Source organism: Erpetoichthys calabaricus, chromosome 15 (genome assembly GCF_900747795.2).
Source record: "Erpetoichthys calabaricus chromosome 15, fErpCal1.3, whole genome shotgun sequence".
Taxonomy (NCBI): domain Eukaryota; kingdom Metazoa; phylum Chordata; class Cladistia; order Polypteriformes; family Polypteridae; genus Erpetoichthys; species Erpetoichthys calabaricus.
Genome location: NC_041408.2, coordinates 7,258,686 through 7,277,495, shown reverse-complemented (window position 1 = coordinate 7,277,495; position 18,810 = coordinate 7,258,686). Strand labels below are relative to the sequence as shown.

General features: G+C 43.1%; 1 protein-coding gene across 1 annotated transcript in view; it reads right to left on the bottom strand.

Annotated features, from left to right (window-relative positions):
- Window positions 1-679: 679 nt before the first annotated feature.
- The window catches only part of LOC114666266 (ectonucleotide pyrophosphatase/phosphodiesterase family member 1-like), a 122,939-nt gene continuing 104,808 nt past the window's right edge, over window positions 680-18,810 (bottom strand). Inside the window, exons 20-24 of the mRNA XM_028821044.2 lie at window positions 16,196-16,337; window positions 12,480-12,556; window positions 9,213-9,345; window positions 2,326-2,473; window positions 680-1,093 (exon numbers count right to left, since the gene is read on the bottom strand). The gene's annotated coding sequence lies outside the window, so the exon portion shown is untranslated. The remainder of the gene's footprint in view (window positions 1,094-2,325; window positions 2,474-9,212; window positions 9,346-12,479; window positions 12,557-16,195; window positions 16,338-18,810) is intronic.

The window sequence follows — 18,810 nt, the reverse complement described above, 5'->3', positions numbered from 1 at the left end:
GCCGAGACAATGAGTCTAACATTCCTCCAGGCAGAGAGGGAATGCCTGTAACGTAATGGTGAGTTTTGTCGCCATTAACAACTGATTGTCGCCCTCTACCCCTAGATGTCGACTTTTGTCAGGTAATACACATCACGGTGCGTCACGCAATATATTCGCTCCATAAGACGCACAGACATTTCCACCCTTCTTTTGGGGGGGAAAAAAAGTGCGTCTTATGGAGCGAAAAAATACGGTAAATTACGAGTTTAATTAGCAACGAGAATGGGCTTCAAATTAAGAAAGTGAATGAAGTGAAGTTGGTTGGAGTTTGAGGCCCCAACTTAGTTGCTCATCTGCTGGCTCGCCTCACATCAAATTTATGTTTAGGTGCCATTTAAGGAAAAAAGAATCAATTCAGTGGTCAGAGTCTCAAGAAGAGTCAATTCAAATAAAGGGAAATAGTTATAAATGAAGAATGTCATGCAGGAACAGATGCCATCAGGAAGGCAATGGAGTCCCAAATTCCAAAACTGCTAAATTAATAGAAACCAGAAGACATGGAAATAAAAAAACAACAACTTGTATTTCCAAGGCAAGGAATCGGGTACAGCAAATGGCAGCAAATTGAACTGAAAGTCATAACATGGTAAAAATTGAAAAGAGGGGGTCAGAATTTGAATGTAGCAGCATTCCTTGAAATGTCATATGCGCACTCCATGACAATGTCTTCTTCCGTTAGAATTTCATAAGACGACATCGTGACAGTCGGACTAACTCTGCGCCAAATACAAAATGAACAAAAACATCATGCTTGTTACGTTCATTGTGTCCCTGAGAAATATGAAAAGTTGGGTCCATGACAATAAAAAAAAGAGTTTCTAATTAAAAACAGTAGTAATATAAAAATTTAAAATACTGTCCTCCCCCTCCCCCAGAATTACTACTGTTCATTTTCTGGAAAGGTTTTTAAATACGTCTTCAGGTGTAACATCTCGACCATATTCCATTTCCTATCATGAAAAAAGCTCAGCCCCGTGATGAGCTCGATGTCCCTCACGCGTGCCACGTGCAAATGGAGGAAATCTTCAATCCACCGTTGGTCGGGGCTTTTCTGAAAGACACAAAATCCGAAAATGAAATCCTTTGGAGGGACGGTTTTCAAATCACAAGCAACAGTTTGAAAAGCAGAGATAGACCAATCAAAATGGGGCTCAGACACCGTCCAAGTTTAGATTGAAAACTAGTGAAACACACAGACCACAGTGCACCATCTATTGGAATGTATTTTGCAATGCATGTAGTAATAAAAATCCATGCCATTCTTCATTCCAACAGATGGCACATCTGTTATATGCCATTTGGTATGGGATTCATAAAAGTAGCGCTAGTGCTTATGATTCACTATTTGTTGGATAACAGAGATCCAATATTGACTTACTTCAACTATTTTTATATTAAATCAGCATGCAGTTAGCTGGGGGCTTTGGGAGGGGGGGGTCCTAATCATTTCCTGGAACCGTTTACCTTTAGGCTGTCTTGCTTACTATTGTTGATTGACAAAAATGCAACCAAGCACTCTTCGCAATGAACTTGCTAGGTTCACCGGTGACATTTGTTTGAAGAATTTCTCCCAGAAAATCTGCCATGCGGCCAGCTTAGGCCAACTGTTTTTTGGTCCCAGCACCCCATGATGTTTTGCCAGGTAAGTGTGACACCACAGAGCTGTAGCAGCCAATGCCGGATGGGGATGTCACTACCCGATCTGCGCTACCTGATTGATTTATGTTGCACATGTGCAGAACATTCACACATACTTACTGTAGCCATACTCCACCAGCGACTTTCCAGCAATGCCCGATCTGCATGAATTAGTTATGCCATACACATTACCCAATCAGTACTCCAGCCAGATTTGCACACTCATGCATTTTAAAGAACTTGTAGTATTTTTATTTGAGATGCACATTAACGTCCACAACAAGATTATGAAACTATTTCATCAGTTGTTCTGCATAGACTCACTGCATGTTGCGTCTCCACTACTGGATTGAGCGTGTTATGCTCCTCATTATACAGTGCAGATTGGGTAGTGACAGGGACAGCCACCCCGAGTATACAACGCTGACCCCACCTTTGTCACAGGCTCTGTGGCTGCGGTTTAATTGTAGTGATTGGAGCCTCGCTGTGTCCCGAGCTCCTAGTAGAATTTTTATCTCCGGGAGGCACGGTAGCACAGTGGTTAGCATGGCTGCCTCACAGCTCAGGTCACCTCTTTCCTTTAGCTTTTCCATTATAAACACACAGTGGTAGAAGTGGTGTCACATAAATAGAAAAAGGACTTACTGTACAAATCTCTTCATAGGTCGCTCTGTGTGGTAATATGAATGACACAACATCCAGAGAATCCTCACAAGCTTCCGGCAATTCAGATTCAGTCTTACAGCTGGACAGTATAACAAAATAGTGCGTTGGAAAAGCAATTCCGGTGTTCCTAGGGAGCAAATAAATAAATAAATAAATAAATAAATAAATAAAATGACCATTTATCAGTTCTTCCAGCATTAAATTTGCTGAATCAACTGTAGATCTTAGGCAAATACCTGATGTGCACAAACTTAATTCTATACACACATAAATAGTTCATTATGTGGCATTGAGTTAGAGCTGCTATCTCACTGCATCCCAGACCTGTCCGGGTTAGCATCTTGTACTTGAAATGTCAACCCAAAAGATGTGCGTGTTGGGTTGACTGGTAACTCCGTAATGCAATGGTGTCCCCAACGCTAGGGCTGATGCGACTCCAGCTCCCCTTGATAATAAAAATAAACAAAAGCAATTGTTTTCATCCCCTTTTTTTCCATCCCAATGAAAAGTAGCAGGAGTCCAATCTTTTGCCAGTGTTATTGGGGTCATGCTCAGGCACACGTACGATTATTTCAAGAGGAAAAGTGACCAAGAGATGAAAGGGCAAAGCCCCCAGAACGAAGTCAGACAGGCAAAGGTTAAAACCGTGACAACAAAATTAAAGCAAGAACCAAGTTAACCCCAAAGGTGACTCGGCGGCTTGGTGTTCTACATTATTTCCGTTAACCCCGAGTCAGAATTAGGGTGGCATATCATAATTAACTTTAGAGTCTTAAGTCCAGATAACTCTCTTGACAGTATTCTGCCATTTAGTGGATAAATTATTATCTGCCAAAGAAAATTCTACACGTTTTGCCACTCTAAGGCAACTCATCAAAATTCATGAGTGGAGCGGAGCCTTCAACCAAAAGAGATGATGGTGTGTAAACGAGAAGTTGTGAATCCAGCTTTGGAACAAACTGAAACTGAGCCCTTAGTCGAATGAAGTGATAGTGAGGACGATGAGAATTGGTCATCAGACGTTGACAGGGAGAGTGAAACGGATGCATAGTGCAAAATAATTGCAATCAAGTGGAAGAACAAAACTGATGTAAACAGTTCTAGGGGGTTAATAATACAGAAACTGTTAATCTGTGGCAGGAGAAATGTGGACGTCGCTAAGCCTTGTGTTGTGGTACCCTACATCACCACAAGGGGTGCGTTAATCGTACGTTTCAGGAACGGATATTCTACCCTGTCATGCACAAAAAACAAAAAAAATTATATATATAGCCACAGGACATGTGCATGAGAGGCAGCTAAAGGGCTCAAAGGTTCATAACTCCACACCTAACCAGCGGGTAAGCGATGTGCACGGATCCGCTCTCTTTTTACACTACAGACCCACTATGGGAAATTCTGCCCAGCCTCCATGACGTCACTTCTGGTTCCGGTCATAATTACCTCACTTCCTCTTGCCGCACTTTAACTGGGGAGGTTGAGACGGTGGGTTTTTAGTTCTGTTTTGGACTCTAACATATACACCTCTGTGCTAAAAATGTCTTCCAATTGCAGCCAGGAAAAATTATACGGGTGGCTGCCCCAAATTGTTTTATGGCTTGTCTCATCTTTTGACAATACAGGGGCATATTATTTATAAATAAATAAAATATATAAAAATAAAAATATAACACACACATACATACATACACACACACACACACACACACACACACAGAGGTCCATAAATATTTGGACAGAGACCACTTTTTTCTCATTTTGGTTCTGTACATTACCACAATGAATTTTAAATGAAACAACTCCGATGCAGTTGAAGTGCAGACTTTCAGCTTTAATTCAGTGGGCTGAACAAAACGATTGCATAAAAATGTGAGGCAACTAAAGCATTTTTTGAACACAATCCCTTCATTTCAGGGGCTCAAAAGTAATTGGACAAATGAAATAACTGGAAATCAAATGTTCACTTCTAATACTTGGTGGAAAACCCTTTGCTGGCAATGACAGCCTGAAGTCTTGACCTCCTGGACATCACCAGATGTTGGGTTTCCTCCTTTTTAATGCTCTGCCAGGCCTTTACTGCAGCGGCTTTCAGTTGCTGTTTGTTTGTGGGCCTTTCTGTCTGAGGTTTAGTCTTCAACAAGTGAAATGCCTGCTCAGTTGGGTTAAGATCAGGTGACTGACTTGGCCATTCCAGAATTTTCCACTTCTCTGCTTTAATAAACTCCTGGGTTGCTTTGGCTGTATGTTTTGGGTCATTGTCCATCTGTATCATGACTCAACTTGACTGCTGTATTTAGCTGGATTTGAGCAGACAGTATGTCTCTGAACACCTCAGAATTCATTCGGCTGCTTCTTTCCTGTGTCACATCATCAATAAACACGAGTGTCCCAGTGCCACTGGCAGCCATGCACGCCCAAGCCATCACACTGCCTCCCTCCACCGTGTTTTACAGATGATGTGCTATGCTTTGGATAATGAGCTGTTCCACGGCTTCTCCATACTTTTTTCTTGCCATCATTCTGGTAGAGGTTGATCTTGGTTTCATCTGTCCAAAGAATGTTTTTCCAGAACTGTGCTGGCTTTTTTAGATGTTCTTTAGCAAAGTCCAATCTAGCCTTTCTAATCTTGAGGCTTATGAGTGGCTTGCACCTTGCAGTGAACCCTCCATATTTACTTTCATGCAGTCTTCTCTTCATGGTAGACTTGGATATCGATACGCCCGCCTACCCCCCTGGAGAGTGTTGTTCACTTGGTTGGCTGTTGTGAAGGGGTTTCTCTTCACCATGGAAATGATTCTGCGATCATCCACCACTGTTGTCTTCCGTGGACGTCCAGGTCTTTTTGCGTTGCTGAGTTCACCAGTGCTTGCTTTCTTTTTCAGTATGGACCAAACTGTAGATTTTGCCACTCGTAATGTTGTAGTAATTTCTCGGATGGGTTTTTTCTGTTTTCGCAGCTTAAGGATGGCTTCTTTCACCTGCATGGAGAGCTCCTTTGACCGCATGTTGTCTGTTCACAGCAAAATCTTCCACATGCAAGCACCACACCTCAAATCAACTCCAGGCCTTTTATCTGCTTAATTGATAAGGACATAACGACGGACTTGACCACACCTGCCCATGAAATAGCCTTTGAGTCAGTTGTCCAATTACTTTTGAGGCCCTGAAATGAAGGGATTGTGTTCAAAAAATGCTTTAGTTGCCTCACATTTTTATGCAATCGTTTTGTTCACCCCACTGAATTAAAGCTGAAAGTCTGCATTTCAACTGCATCGGAGTTGTTTCATTTCAAATTCATTGTGGTAATGTACAGAACCAAAATGAGAAAAAAGTTGTCTCTGTCCAAATATTTATGGACCTAACTGTATTAATACTAGCTGTGTAAGGTCGTGCTGTAAAAAAGCCAATGGTCCTAGAAATCGTCAGAAAAAAATAATTAAAATGTGGAGATGTCAGGTAATTGAAAGGAACTCCTCTGGGCGTCTCTCTCTCCTAGGAAGTTTCATTTTGCCAATGTGCTCGGATCACTTGTGCATTAGCGAAATTGTCTTTTTTCAGCGGTTTCGTTTTGCCGATGTACTTGCCTGGTTTCTGTATTAACCACTAAGCGAGTGACTCTTTCTTCGGAGGTTTCGTTTAGCCGATGTGCTGGCCTCGCTTGCATATCCTCGGAGATGCAGCCCTTATCCTGACTCCACCTCTCACTTCCCGGGACGGACAGACAGACACACACACTTCAATGCGTAGACGTTTATATGTAAGACTAGCTGTGTAATGGCCGTGCTGTAAAAAGCCTGCGGCCATAGAAACTATTGAAATCGTCAGAAAACAAATTGAAATGTAGAGATGTCAGGTGATTGAATGGAACTACTCTGGGCGTCTCTCTCCTTCGGAGGTTTTGTTTTTCTCGACGTGCTCGCCTCACTTGTGCATTAGTGGCTAAGCGACTTTCTGTTTATTCTGAGGTTTTCGTTTTGCCAAAATGCTCACCTCGTTTGTGCATCAGCAGCGGGAGGTAAAGTAAAAGGGATGCCGTTTTGCTGATGTTAGCGGCTAAGTGACTATCTTCTGAGGTTTCGTTTCGCGGACGTGCTCGTAAAGCCTGCTTGTGTTTTTAGCGGCTAAGTGAGTTTTTCGGTTTCCTCAGAGGTGGAGCCCTTTACCCAGACTCCACCTCTCACTTCCGGGCCGGACAGACGCACATATTTCCACACGTAGACATTTATATATTAAAAGTAGATAGGACTAGTGAAACTTTGTTGGGCTGAATGGCCCTATTCTTGTCTGGATTGTTTCTAATATATATAGTGAACAAAAGGAGCCAATCTGAGTGGGTTGGTTGCATCACTCATTCATTGTAGGCCAGTCAATCTCTGAGATGTGTGAGAGGAAAAACTGGAAATGTACCCCTGGGGGGTTTGGGGGAGAAAAAAAAAAAAAAATTCGATGGAGGCACTGGGAGAAGGACAAACCCCACATAAAGAGTTATTGGATGGTGGGTTAAAAATGAATAAAGACACAGAAAAATGTCAGTGTTCTAATGGGCATGTGTCAAAATGAGACACCCATCCATCCATTATCCAACCCGCTATATCCTACCTACAGGGTCACGGGGGGGTCTGCTGGAGCCAATCCCGGCCAACACAGGGCACAAGGCAGGAAACAAACTCCGGGCAGGGCACCAGCCCACTGCAGGGCGCACACACACACACACACCCCAAGTGCACACTAGGGACAATTTAGAATCACCACTGCACCTAACCTGCATGTCTTTGGACTGTGGAAGGAACCCACGCAGACACGGGGAGAACATGCAAACTCCACGCAGGGAGGACCCGGGAAGCAAACCTCAGGTCTCCTTACTGTGAGGCAGCAGTGCTACCCACTGTGCCGCCCAAAATGAGGCATTTATGGTACAGTGCATCTGGAAAATATACACAGCGCATCGATAGATAGATAGATAGATAGATAGATAGATAGATAGATAGATAGATAGATAGATAGATAGATAGATAGATAGATAGATAGATAGATAGATAGATAGATAGATAGATAGATAGATAGATAGATAGATAGATAGATAGGATACTTTGTTAATCCCATCTATCTATCTATCTAACGGGAAATTCACATATGTTACAGCCTTATTCCAAAATGGATTAAATTCATTTTTTTCTTCAGAATTCTACACACAACACCCCCATAATGACAACGTGAAAAAAGTTTACTTGAGATTTTTGCAAATTTATTAAAAATAAAAAAATTGAGAAAGCACATGTACCTAAGTATTCCCAGCCTTTGCCATGAAGCTCAAAATTGAGCTCAGGTGTCATCCTGTTTCCCCTGATCATCCTTGAGATGTTCCTGCAGCTTCATTGGAGTCCACCTGTGGTAAATTCAGTTGACTGGACCTGATTTGGAAAGGCACACACCTGTCTATAGAAGGTCCCACAGTTGACAGTTCATGTCAGAGCACAAACCAAGCATAAAGTCAAAGGAATTGTCTGTAGACCTCCGAGACAGGATTGTCTCGAGGCACAAATCTGGGGAAGGTTACAGAAAAATTTCTGTTGCTTTGAAGGGTCCCAATGAGCACAGTGGCCTCCATCATCCGTAAGTGGAAGAAGTTCGAAACCACCAGGGACTCTTCCTAGAGCTGGCCGGCCATCTAAACTGAGCGATCGGGGGGAGAAGGGCCTTAGTCAGTGAGGTGACCAAGAACCCATTGGTCAGTCTGTCAGAGCTCCAGAGGTCCTCTGTGGAGAGAGGAGAACCTTCCAGAAGGACAACCATCTCTGCAGCAATCCACCAATCAGGCCTGTATGGTAGAGTGGCCAGACGGAAGCCACTCCTTAGTAAAAGGCACATGGCAGCCAGCCTGGAGTTTGCCCAAAGGCACCTGAAGGACTCTCAGACCATGAGAAGGAAAATTCTCCGGTCTGATGAGACAAAGATTGAACTCTTTGGTGTGAATGCCAGGCGTCACATTTGGAGGAAACCAGGCACCGCTCATCACCAGGCCAATACCATCCCTACAGTGAAGCATGGTGGTGGCAGCATGATGCTGCGGGGATGTTTTCAGCAGCAGGAACTGGGAGACTAGTCAGGATAAAGGGAAAGATGACTGCAGCAATGTACAGAGACATCCTGGATGAAAACCTGCTCCAGAGCGCTCTTGACCTCAGACTGGGGCGACGGTTCATCTTTCAGCAGGACAACGACCCTAAGCACACAGCCAAGATATCAAAGGAGTGGCTTCAGGACAACTCTGTGAATGTCCTTGAGTGGCCCAGCCAGAGCCCAGACTTGAATCCGATTGAACATCTCTGGAGAGATCTTAAAATGGCTGTGCACCGACGCTTCCCATCCAACCTGATGGAGCTCGAGAGGTGCTGCAAAGAGGAATGGGCGAAACTGGCCAAGGATACGTGTGCCAAGCTTGTGCCATCATATTCAACAAGACTTGAGGCTGGAATTGCTGCCAAAGGGGCATCGACAAAGTATTGAGCAAAGGCTGTGAATACTTACGGACATGGGATTTCTCAGATTTTTTTATTTTTATTAAATTTGCAAAAACTTCAAGTAAACTTTTTTCACGTTGTCATTATGGGGTGTTGTGTGTAGAATTCTGAGGAAAAAAATGAATTTAATCCATTTTGGAATAAGGCTGTAACATAACAAAATGTGGAAAAAGTGACGTGCTGTGAATACTTTCTGGATGCACTGTATGTTTTATTGACTTTTCACATGATTTGTAAAGCAACTAACATCTGCGCTTAGATCTTTTTTTACAGGATTTCATAATGTTCCTATCTACACACCAAGACGCTTAAGACTAAAATAGAGAAATGAAAGCACACACTTACCACTTCATGTGTTCCGAAGAGTCCACAAGTCCATCAAAGTTGTTGTCAAATGCTTGTCCGCTGATCACATTCACACCCTTTTTCCCTTTGGCGTAGCTGGGGAGGAAGATGTTGTGAAGATACAACCAAATGACTGGAATGAAAAGATGGGCAGAAAAGCACATTTGTTTAAAATGATTCTCAATGCAAACTTTGGAGTTTGGAGGGTTAAAAGGAATAAAAAAACTCATTATGGAAGCAGCAGGTACATAAAATGATGGATAGAATCAGAACTTATTTGGAGCACAGCTAAAGGGGGGGGTGGTCACAATCTGTAAATTCCCAGTCTCTCTCTATTGAATACACTCTGGTCTTTTCTCAAGCCCCCTCTGGTGCAATGGAGAATTCCTAGAGGATTCTAGGAGCGTGAACCGCTCAGGCATTCTGATGCAGCACAGCGATTCCCAAATCTACATTTCCATCAACACCATGCCTTACAGCTGGTCTTATGTTCTTCTGGTCAAAAAGGGGGTCTTTGGTTTTTGCATAACAGGTCTTCAGGAGCTGTGGCTAAATAATTTACCTTGGCCTCATCTGTCCAGAGCACATTGGTGATGGAAAAGCTAAAGTTGGCCTGATGCTCCTCCCTGGTCTACTGCTGGCACACCTACCGTGCAGATCTAATTTGTGCAGCTTCTGTCTCATGGTAGACTCCTACACTTTTGACATCAACTGAAGGCAAGAGCTACCGGTAGGTTCCATGATAAAATGCTGGCCTTCATTAAGGATTTCTTTCTCAAGCTGAACTTGCTGCCCTGGACAAGTTGGTAGTTGTCGGTAAATCATCTCCACTTGAAAAACAATCTTGTGAGCAATGGAATGGCCAACTTCCAATGGTTTGGAGGTCTTTTTTAAATCCCTTCCCAGAGTCACAAGCATACCAGTCTTCTTTCTGGAAGGCCCAGGGAGCTCCTTCGACAACCAAACTAAACATCTGAGGTTTTAAAGACAACAGGTTTTCCCCAAGATCTTCTCTAAAGATGTTCTAAACATCTGCACCCAATCCTAATTTGGGGGATTTGAATGATAGGAATACTTTATATAAAGGTTGTGGATGGGGTGGGGCGGTTAAAAGTGGACACATCGATTTGCTGGGCAATTCAGCGGTCCCCCCCCACCCACCCGAGATTTCAGCACCATGATAGTCATATGAAAAAGTTTGGGACCCCCTCTCAGCCTGTGTAATAATTGACTCTCCTTTCAACATAAAGATAACAGTGGTCTGTCTTTCATTTCCTAGGAACATCTGAGCACTGCGGTGTTTTCTGAACAAAGATTTTTAGTGACGCAGTATTTAGTTGTATGAAATGAAATCAAATGTGAAAAACTGGCTGTGCACAAATGTGGGTCCCCTTGTCATTATGCCGATTTGAATGTCTGTCACTGCTCAATGCTGATTGGTTGATGAGCTCATTAAGCCTTGAACTTCATAGACAGGTGTGTCCAATCATGAGATATAAAGGTATTTAAGGTGGTCAATTACAAGTTGGGCTTCCTTCCCTTTGACTCTCCTCTGAAGAGTGACAGCATGGGATCCTCAAAGCAACTCTCCAAAGATCTGAAAACAAAGATTGTGGAGTCTCCTGGTTTAGGGGAAGGCTACAAAAAGCCATCTCAGAGGTTTAAACTGTCAGTTTCAACTGTAAGGAATGGAATCAGGAAATGGAAGGCCACAGGCAAAGTTGCTGTTAAACCCAGCAGGTCTGGCAGGACAAGAAAAATACAGGAGTGGCATATGAGCAGGATTGTGAGAATGGTGACAGACAACCCACAGATCACCTCCAAAGACCTGCAAGAACATCTTGCTGCAGATGGTGTATCTGTGCATCGTTCTACAATTCAGCGCAATTTGCAAAACGAACATCTGTATGGCAGGGTGATGAGAAAGAAGCCCTTTCTGCACTCACACCACAAACAGTCGCTTGCTGTATGCCAATGCTCATTTAGACAAGACAGATTCATTTTGGAGCAAAGTGCTTTGGACTGATGAGATAAAAATTGAGCTATCTGGTCATAACAAAAAGCGCTTTGCATGGTGGAAGAAGAACACCGCATTCTAAGAACAACACCTGCTACCTACTGTCAAACTGGTGGAGGTTCCATCATGCTGTGGGGTGGGCTGTGTGGCTAGTTCAGGGACTGGAGCCCTTGTTAAAGTCGAGGGTCGGATGAATTCAACCCAATATCAACCAGTTCTTCAGGATAATGTTCAAGCATCAGTCACAAAGTTGAAGTTACACAGGGGTTGGATATTCCAACAAGACAATGACCCAAAACACAAAGGCATTCACACTGAGGGAGAATACAATGTTCTGGAATGGCCGTCACAGTCCCCTGACTTGAATATCATCGGCAGTCTATGGGATGATTTGAAGCAGGCTGTCCATCAAATTGAACTGAACTGGAGAGACTTTGTATGGAGAATGGACAACAATACCATCCATCCAGAATCAGACACCTCATCAGAGGCTATAGGAGGACAGTGTCTAGAGGACAAAAGGAGGCTCAACTAAGTATTGATGTCATATCTCTGTTGGGGTGCCCACATTTAAGCACCCGTCTAATTCAGTTATGATGCATATTGCATATTTTCTGTTAATCCAACAAACTTAATGTCACTGCTGAAATCCTACTGTTACCATAAGGCATGTCAGATATTAAAAGGAAGTTGCTACTTTGAAAGCTCAGCCAATGAGAAACAAAAATCCAAAGAATTAAGAGGGGTTCCCAAACTTTTTCATATGACTGTAACCTACCTGAATATCCAACACATTTTTTTACGTTTATTTACAAGCATTAACTGAGCCCACTATTCCAATTGTACAATCAAATAGGGCCAAGAGAAAACCCACATGGAGACAGGGAGGAATGGGATAGTGCCTAGAAATGAACCAGGAGCTGCTCCGACTACTGGGCCACCATATCTTCTAACAGTCTCTTGAAATGATGAGATATTATCTGCCCCAAATGGAAACTCTGTGATGTTTCTTCAGAATTAATTCAACAGCTAAAAAGAGAGAAATAATAAATAAAGAGAGTCGGTATGGTATGGAAGTCTGGCAAGTACCATGTGAGGGTGCGGAGCAGAGATTTCCTGTAATATTTTACTTTCAACACTGTAGATAAACTTCCATTGTGCACAGACACTGCCAGGAAGTCTGTAGATGTTGGACTTGGCAAAGCTCGCCTGTAATTGAGAAACACATCATTACAGAAAGATGGAGTTACCTTTGAAATTGGGATACAGCGGGCACCAAGTTGCTGCTTAAGAGGGAATCTGGCTGGCTTTTCAGCAAAGCTAAAATCTAAAAATTCAAAAAAGAAAAAGGAAATTTCAATGGCAGACTGAATTAGGACTTAAATCACCTTCTTCTTTCGGCTGCTCCTGTTAGGGGTTGCCACAGTGGATCATCTTCTTCCATATCTTTCTGTCCTCGTCATCTTTCTCTGTCACACCCATCACCTGCATGTCCTCTCTCACCACATTCATAAACCTCCTCTTAGGCCTTCCTCTTCTCCTCTTCCCTGGGTAGCTCTATCCTTAGCACCCTTCTCCCAATATACCACTCATCTCTCCTCTGCATATGTCCAAATCAACGCAATCTCGCCTCTCTGACTGTCTCCCAACCGTCCAACCTGAGCTGACCCTCTAATGTCCTCATTTCTAATCCTGTCCATCCTCGTCACACCCAATGCAAATCTTTGCATTTTTAACTCTGCCACCTCCAGCTCTGTCTCCTGTGCCACCATCTTCACCCCATATAACATAGCTGGTCTCACTACCACCCTGTAGACCTTCCCTGTCACTCTTGCTGATACCCGTCTGTCACAAATCACTCCTGACACTCTTCTCCACCCACTCCACCCTGCCTGCACTCTCTTCTTCACTTCTCTTCCACAATCCTCATTACTCTGTACTGTTGATCCCAAGTATTTAAACTCCTGCACCTTCGCCAACTCTCCTCCCTGCATCCTCCCTATTCCTCTGACCTCCCTCTCATTCACACACATATTCTGTCTTGTTCCTACTGACCTTCATTCCTCTCCTCTCATATCTCCACCTCTCCAGGGTCTCCTCAACCTGCTCCCTACTATCACTACAGATCACAATGTCATCAGCAAACATCACAGTCCACGGGGACTCCTGTCTAATCTCGTCAGTCAGCCTGTCCATCACCATTACAAATAAGAAAGGGCTCAGAGCCGATCCCTGATGTAATCCCACCTCCGTCACTTCTACCGCAGACCTCACCACTGGACTTAAATCACCAAAGCAGACAAAACAGAACACTTGGTCCAATGCCAAAGCAGATCCAAAACACAGAATTTTGTACAGTACAAGGTATTTTTCCTTGTCACTGAAGGTGCCGACCACTAAACTACATTTCAAAGGGCAATAAAGATCTATATGGCCAGCCCATAATTTTATAAGCTTTCTGAACTATTTTTTTATGGACTGAATTTGACTATCAAGACATCTGCTAAGCTTGTTTTTTTTTGTCAAGTTTCCAGTACTTCGTATCTCACACCACCAAACAACCGGAAGTCGCCCGTTGTTCTAGTACCAAATCTGATGTGACAAAAACAAGCTGGATCTCCATTGAATAACATCATCTGATCACTGAGCAGCCCGACTCCTTAAGCTTAATGCGTTCAGAAAGTATGAAGAACCCTTCACTTTCTGCACACAGTGTTGTTGATTTAATTTGAAATGGAGAAGATTGCCCTAATCTATAATCCATCATGAAAACGTGTTTTCAGAATCTGGAATCTCTCAGTCCTAAAAGTATTCAGACCATTCGCTGTGGCACTCTACATTGAGGTCAGGCACATCCCGTTTGTTTGAACTCTTTTTAAGAAGTGTTGAGAACTTAACTGGAGTCCACCTGTGGCTGACTGGACATTGTTTAGAACAGGGGTCTCCAAATCCAGTCCTGGAGAGCTACTGTCACCAGATTTTGCTACTAATTAACACTTTGCCTTAATTTTAATTGATGCACAACTTAAGACTCGGCCCCCTTAATTATTTCTTTTTTTCCTTAATTAGTAACCAAACAATATTAAGACACAAAATGTACCAACACATAAACAACAACCTGAGTCCATCACACCATAACTGAAAATAAAGAAAGGTGAAGACCTCGGTAATGTTGATCTGCTCAGGTCCACAAAACATTTTGACAGCCAGCGCTCTTAAAAAAAGAAAATCAACAGTTTTGGAAATGTCTGCCATAATTGGCTTCAAGGTAAGAAACTAAATGAAGTGAAGTTGGTTGGAGTTTGAGGCCCCAAATTATTTGGTCATCTGTTGGATCACTTCACATCAGATTTAATGTTTAGATGTCCGTTAAAGGAAAAAAGAATCAATTCAGCGGTCAGAGTCTCAAGAAAAGTCAATTAAAATAAAGGGAAATAGTGAATTAACAACAAAAACTGGTCACTAATTAAGAAAAAAGAGTTGGAATGAAAACATGCAGCCATAGTAGCTCTCCAGCACTGGAGTTGGAGACCCTGGTTTAGAAGGTCCCACAATCCTCACTGCATGTCAGGACAACCATCAAGCCATGAAATCCAAGGAACGTTCTGTTGACTTCTGCAATCAAATTGTGCTGAGGCATTCATTGGAGCAAATGGGGTAAAAGCTATTTGTAAGTTCTGAGTGTTCCTAGGAAAATGGTGGCCCCAGTGACTGTAAAATGGAAGAGGTTTTGATGCTGCCCCCTTAGAAGACAACAACCTCACCCTCAACACAGACAAAAATGAAGGACATGATAGTGGACATGAGGAAGGAGAGGAGACCTCACTGTTCATCCGAGAGCTTGAAGTGGAGAGGGTGAGCGGCATTAAATACCTGGGCGTCTACATCAGTGAGGACCTCACTTGGACACTTAACACCACACAGCTGGTCAAGAGGGCTCAACAGCGGCTGTACTTTCTGAGGATGCTGAGGAAGCTTGGTATGTCGGCCAAGATCGTCGGCAACTTTTACAGCTGCATTGTTGAGAGCATCTTGACCAGCTGCATCACCATGTGGTACAAAAAAAGACTACTGCTATGGACCGCAAACGCCTGCAGAAATTGCTGAAGACTGCTGAGAAGATCACCAGGACTCCATCACCCTCTCTGCAGAGTCCGCAGGAGAATGGCCGCGATCCTCAGGGACCCCCAACACAAACTGTTCACACTTCTACCCTCAGGCAGGAGGTATAGAGACTGAAATGCAGGACTTCCAGGCTAAAGAACTCTTTCTTCCCCAAGGCCATTAGACTACTAAATAACTGACTGGAGTTTATAACCATGGTGCACCTCATTCTATTGACCTCACACAATTGTATTGGACTTGTCCATCACACATCTACCTGCACATTACACTTTATACTTCTATTCTGGTTTTATACTTTATGCTGCATCTGATACTTATTATCTGTTTACTACTTATTATTTAGGTTTATCTTTATAAGTTGGTTTTGTCATTTGGTGTGGACAGCAAAGAATGAATTTCATTGTACAGGGAAGCGTGTCTCCTTACTGTGCGCAGGACAATAAACTTTGAAACTTGAACTTGAGCTTAGGGTATGGTGGGCTAGCCACTCCTATGAAGAGTCACTACTCTTTCAAATGCTTTTCACCTGAAGATTATCGTCCTCACTGTGGTTCGGTGGAGTCTCTAGAGCCTTCAAAATGGCTTTTATGTCCTCTGTAGACTGATGGATATCAACACCCTTTTTTGGGGGGGAGTTGACCATCTGCCTTTCCGAACAGGTCTTCCAGCTGCGACAAAAAAGCCTTTGAACCATCGTTTTAAAAATGGACAGAAAATACACTTTCTTGTATAAAAACATCAACCAATCTTGGATGATTCTGATTAAGGATTTTTCTCGATTGCTGAAAGTATGTAACATCAAAACTTATAAACATATTTATTATTTTGTGGTCAAGCTTACCAGGGGGATGCAAAAATCCAGCGCTTATGTTGGGATTATGTCGATAGATTTCACATCCATGGTATTCGTCAGATAACCGAGGGTCAAGCCGTACACAGTCGGAGCTTTGCTGAGAACTGGCAGTACTTTGGTGGGAAAGATCCTGGCAGGATTTAAAAGGACAATTTTGTAAATTAAAGGCCACTCACCTAGGGGCAAAAAGGCATTATGCAATTCCCCCCCCCCCCCATGTGTTAGGACATCAGGAGTGCCCTCTCTCACTTCATTTATTTGTCTGTTACATACCCCATGTGTTTTATAACAATGACTGAACATTTTTTAAATCAAGTTTTTCCATGGAGAACGTAGATAAAAAGTGTTGAAGATACAATACACGCCAATGGCGACCAATCCTGTACAATGACATGTGACATGAGCAATGCCCAGGGGGGAATAGTTGGGGAATCCCAAGTTGCTTATGTCACATAATTCACACATCAGTTATCCAGTCGTTTCTTCACAACATGCAACACACACATGCGTGTATTGCTAAAATATTGTTAAAAATACGCATCCATCATAAACGGGCAAAGGCAAGTCACATGGGACCGAGATTTTGAATTGAAGCTCCGCCTCTCCCCTCAGTTCTTTGGTCAAGAGTCCTCCAGCAAACCGGAGTAACAAATCAAAATCAACCTCACATTCTGTTCTCCGTCTCCCTCCATTAATGACTGCTTGAACCTCATGGCTTTCATGTGAAGTGTGGAGGTCCCACAAACGGGGACTCCCAAAATTTCCAATTGCACACGAATGCAGAATACAAAAAACTTTCCAGCATTCAAGCTTTTGAGCAATGCGAGGTTAGGTCTTTCATAAATCGCCGTTTCACACGTACTTTAGGCCTTATTGCTTGCTTGTTCGGTCCTTAAACGGACGCCTGAGAACTTCGGTTGGTGTGGGTTTGCGGCGTTTTAGAAAAGAGGATCTGCACCTTGAAGGAGATGCTGTGTGGATGAGACTGTTTGTCAAAAGGGGATTTAACTTGGAAGTTGGGGGCTTCTGGAAAGGAAGCCGGGAGCAACAACACAACACAACACATAAAAGCTGTGAACTCAGACCTGAAGCCATCGACTGGAAGGTGGATCTCTGTCAGATATAAAAGTGAGATGTGTCTCAGGAGGTGAACCCTTTGTTTTGTATTCTTCCTGGTCGAACCGAACATTTTAAATTTGTGGCAGCTTGGTGTGGATTTGCTCTGGATAGCATCGCCCTCTCCCGAACTGTGACGACTTTACTGCAGACTGAGATCTTCTGCTGAAACAGGTTAATAATTGCGAGGTCATTGTGCGCCCTTTCATTTGGGAACGTAATTGCTGTTTGCAGTGCTCATGTCATAATGCGATTTGTTTCCTTGTGCAGTTATTCAATACATTTGCACATATCAATAAAAATTGCCAAATTTTGGTCCGAGGAGTTTTGGCAAGTGTTTAAACAAGTAATGGTCACCGAGCCCCAAACAGTTTTTAATTTACACTAAAATATCTGCGGCATGAGAGACAGCAGCATTCCGATCAGGCAGTTACTTTAAATCTAGTCAAATTCTGGGGAAGCAATACAAATGAAAATAAAAGTTAAAATATTTAGGATTTTGTGAATACTGATGTTACAATAATATTACTTAGTAGCGGTTTGCTGGCAGTTGCCATCAAATTATTTAGAAATAATGGCAAAAGAAATGATTTGCCTTTCACTAGGAATTGTGAGGTCATTGTGCGCCCTTTCATTTGGGAACGTAATTGCTGTTTGGGGTGCTCATGTCATAATGTGGTTTGTTTCCTTGTGCAGTTATTCAATACATTTGCACATATCACTAAAAATTTCCAAATTATGATCCGAGGATTTTTGGCGAGTGGTTAAACAAATGAAGCACTCAACAACATTCAAGAAGTGTTGGTCACCAAACCCCAAATAGTTTTTAATTTACAGTAAAATATCTGCGGCATGAGAGACAGCAGCATTCCAATCTGGCAGTTGCTTTAGATTTAGTCAAATTCTGGGGAAGCAATACAAATGAAAAGTAAAAATATTTAGGATTTTGTGAATACTGAGGTTACAAAAATATTACTTAGTAGTGGTTTGCTGACAGTTGCCATCAAAAGTTGAAATTATTTAGAAATAATGGCGAAAGAAATGATTTTCCTTTCATTAGGTGTTTGTGAGGGATGGCCGGGACGCCCCTTCAACACTGGATCCGGGAGAGCTCTATGTTCCCCGAAACGCGTGGTGGTAGCCCTCCTCATCGGGGCCACAGGTGTGGAACTTCAGGACTCAGACCTGTTGGGCTCCATGGCCACCACCCGGAGGAGCTGCACGGCTTAATGAGCCTCTGTGGGCTGGAATGCAGCTACACCTGGAAGTGCAGCCTCTTGGGCCAATCACCACCTGGAGTACTTCCGGGAGGGCTACTAAGGGAGCCTGCAGCCACTACTCCAGGCACCAGAGTTGGGAGGAGGACGACGAAACTGCCCTGGGAGGAGTGGTGGAAAGGAAGAGTGTGTGTTAGTGTGCTTTACTTTGGGTGTTGTTTGGGACTGTTGTGCCTGTGGGGATTACAGGGAAGACAGGCCTCACAGGTG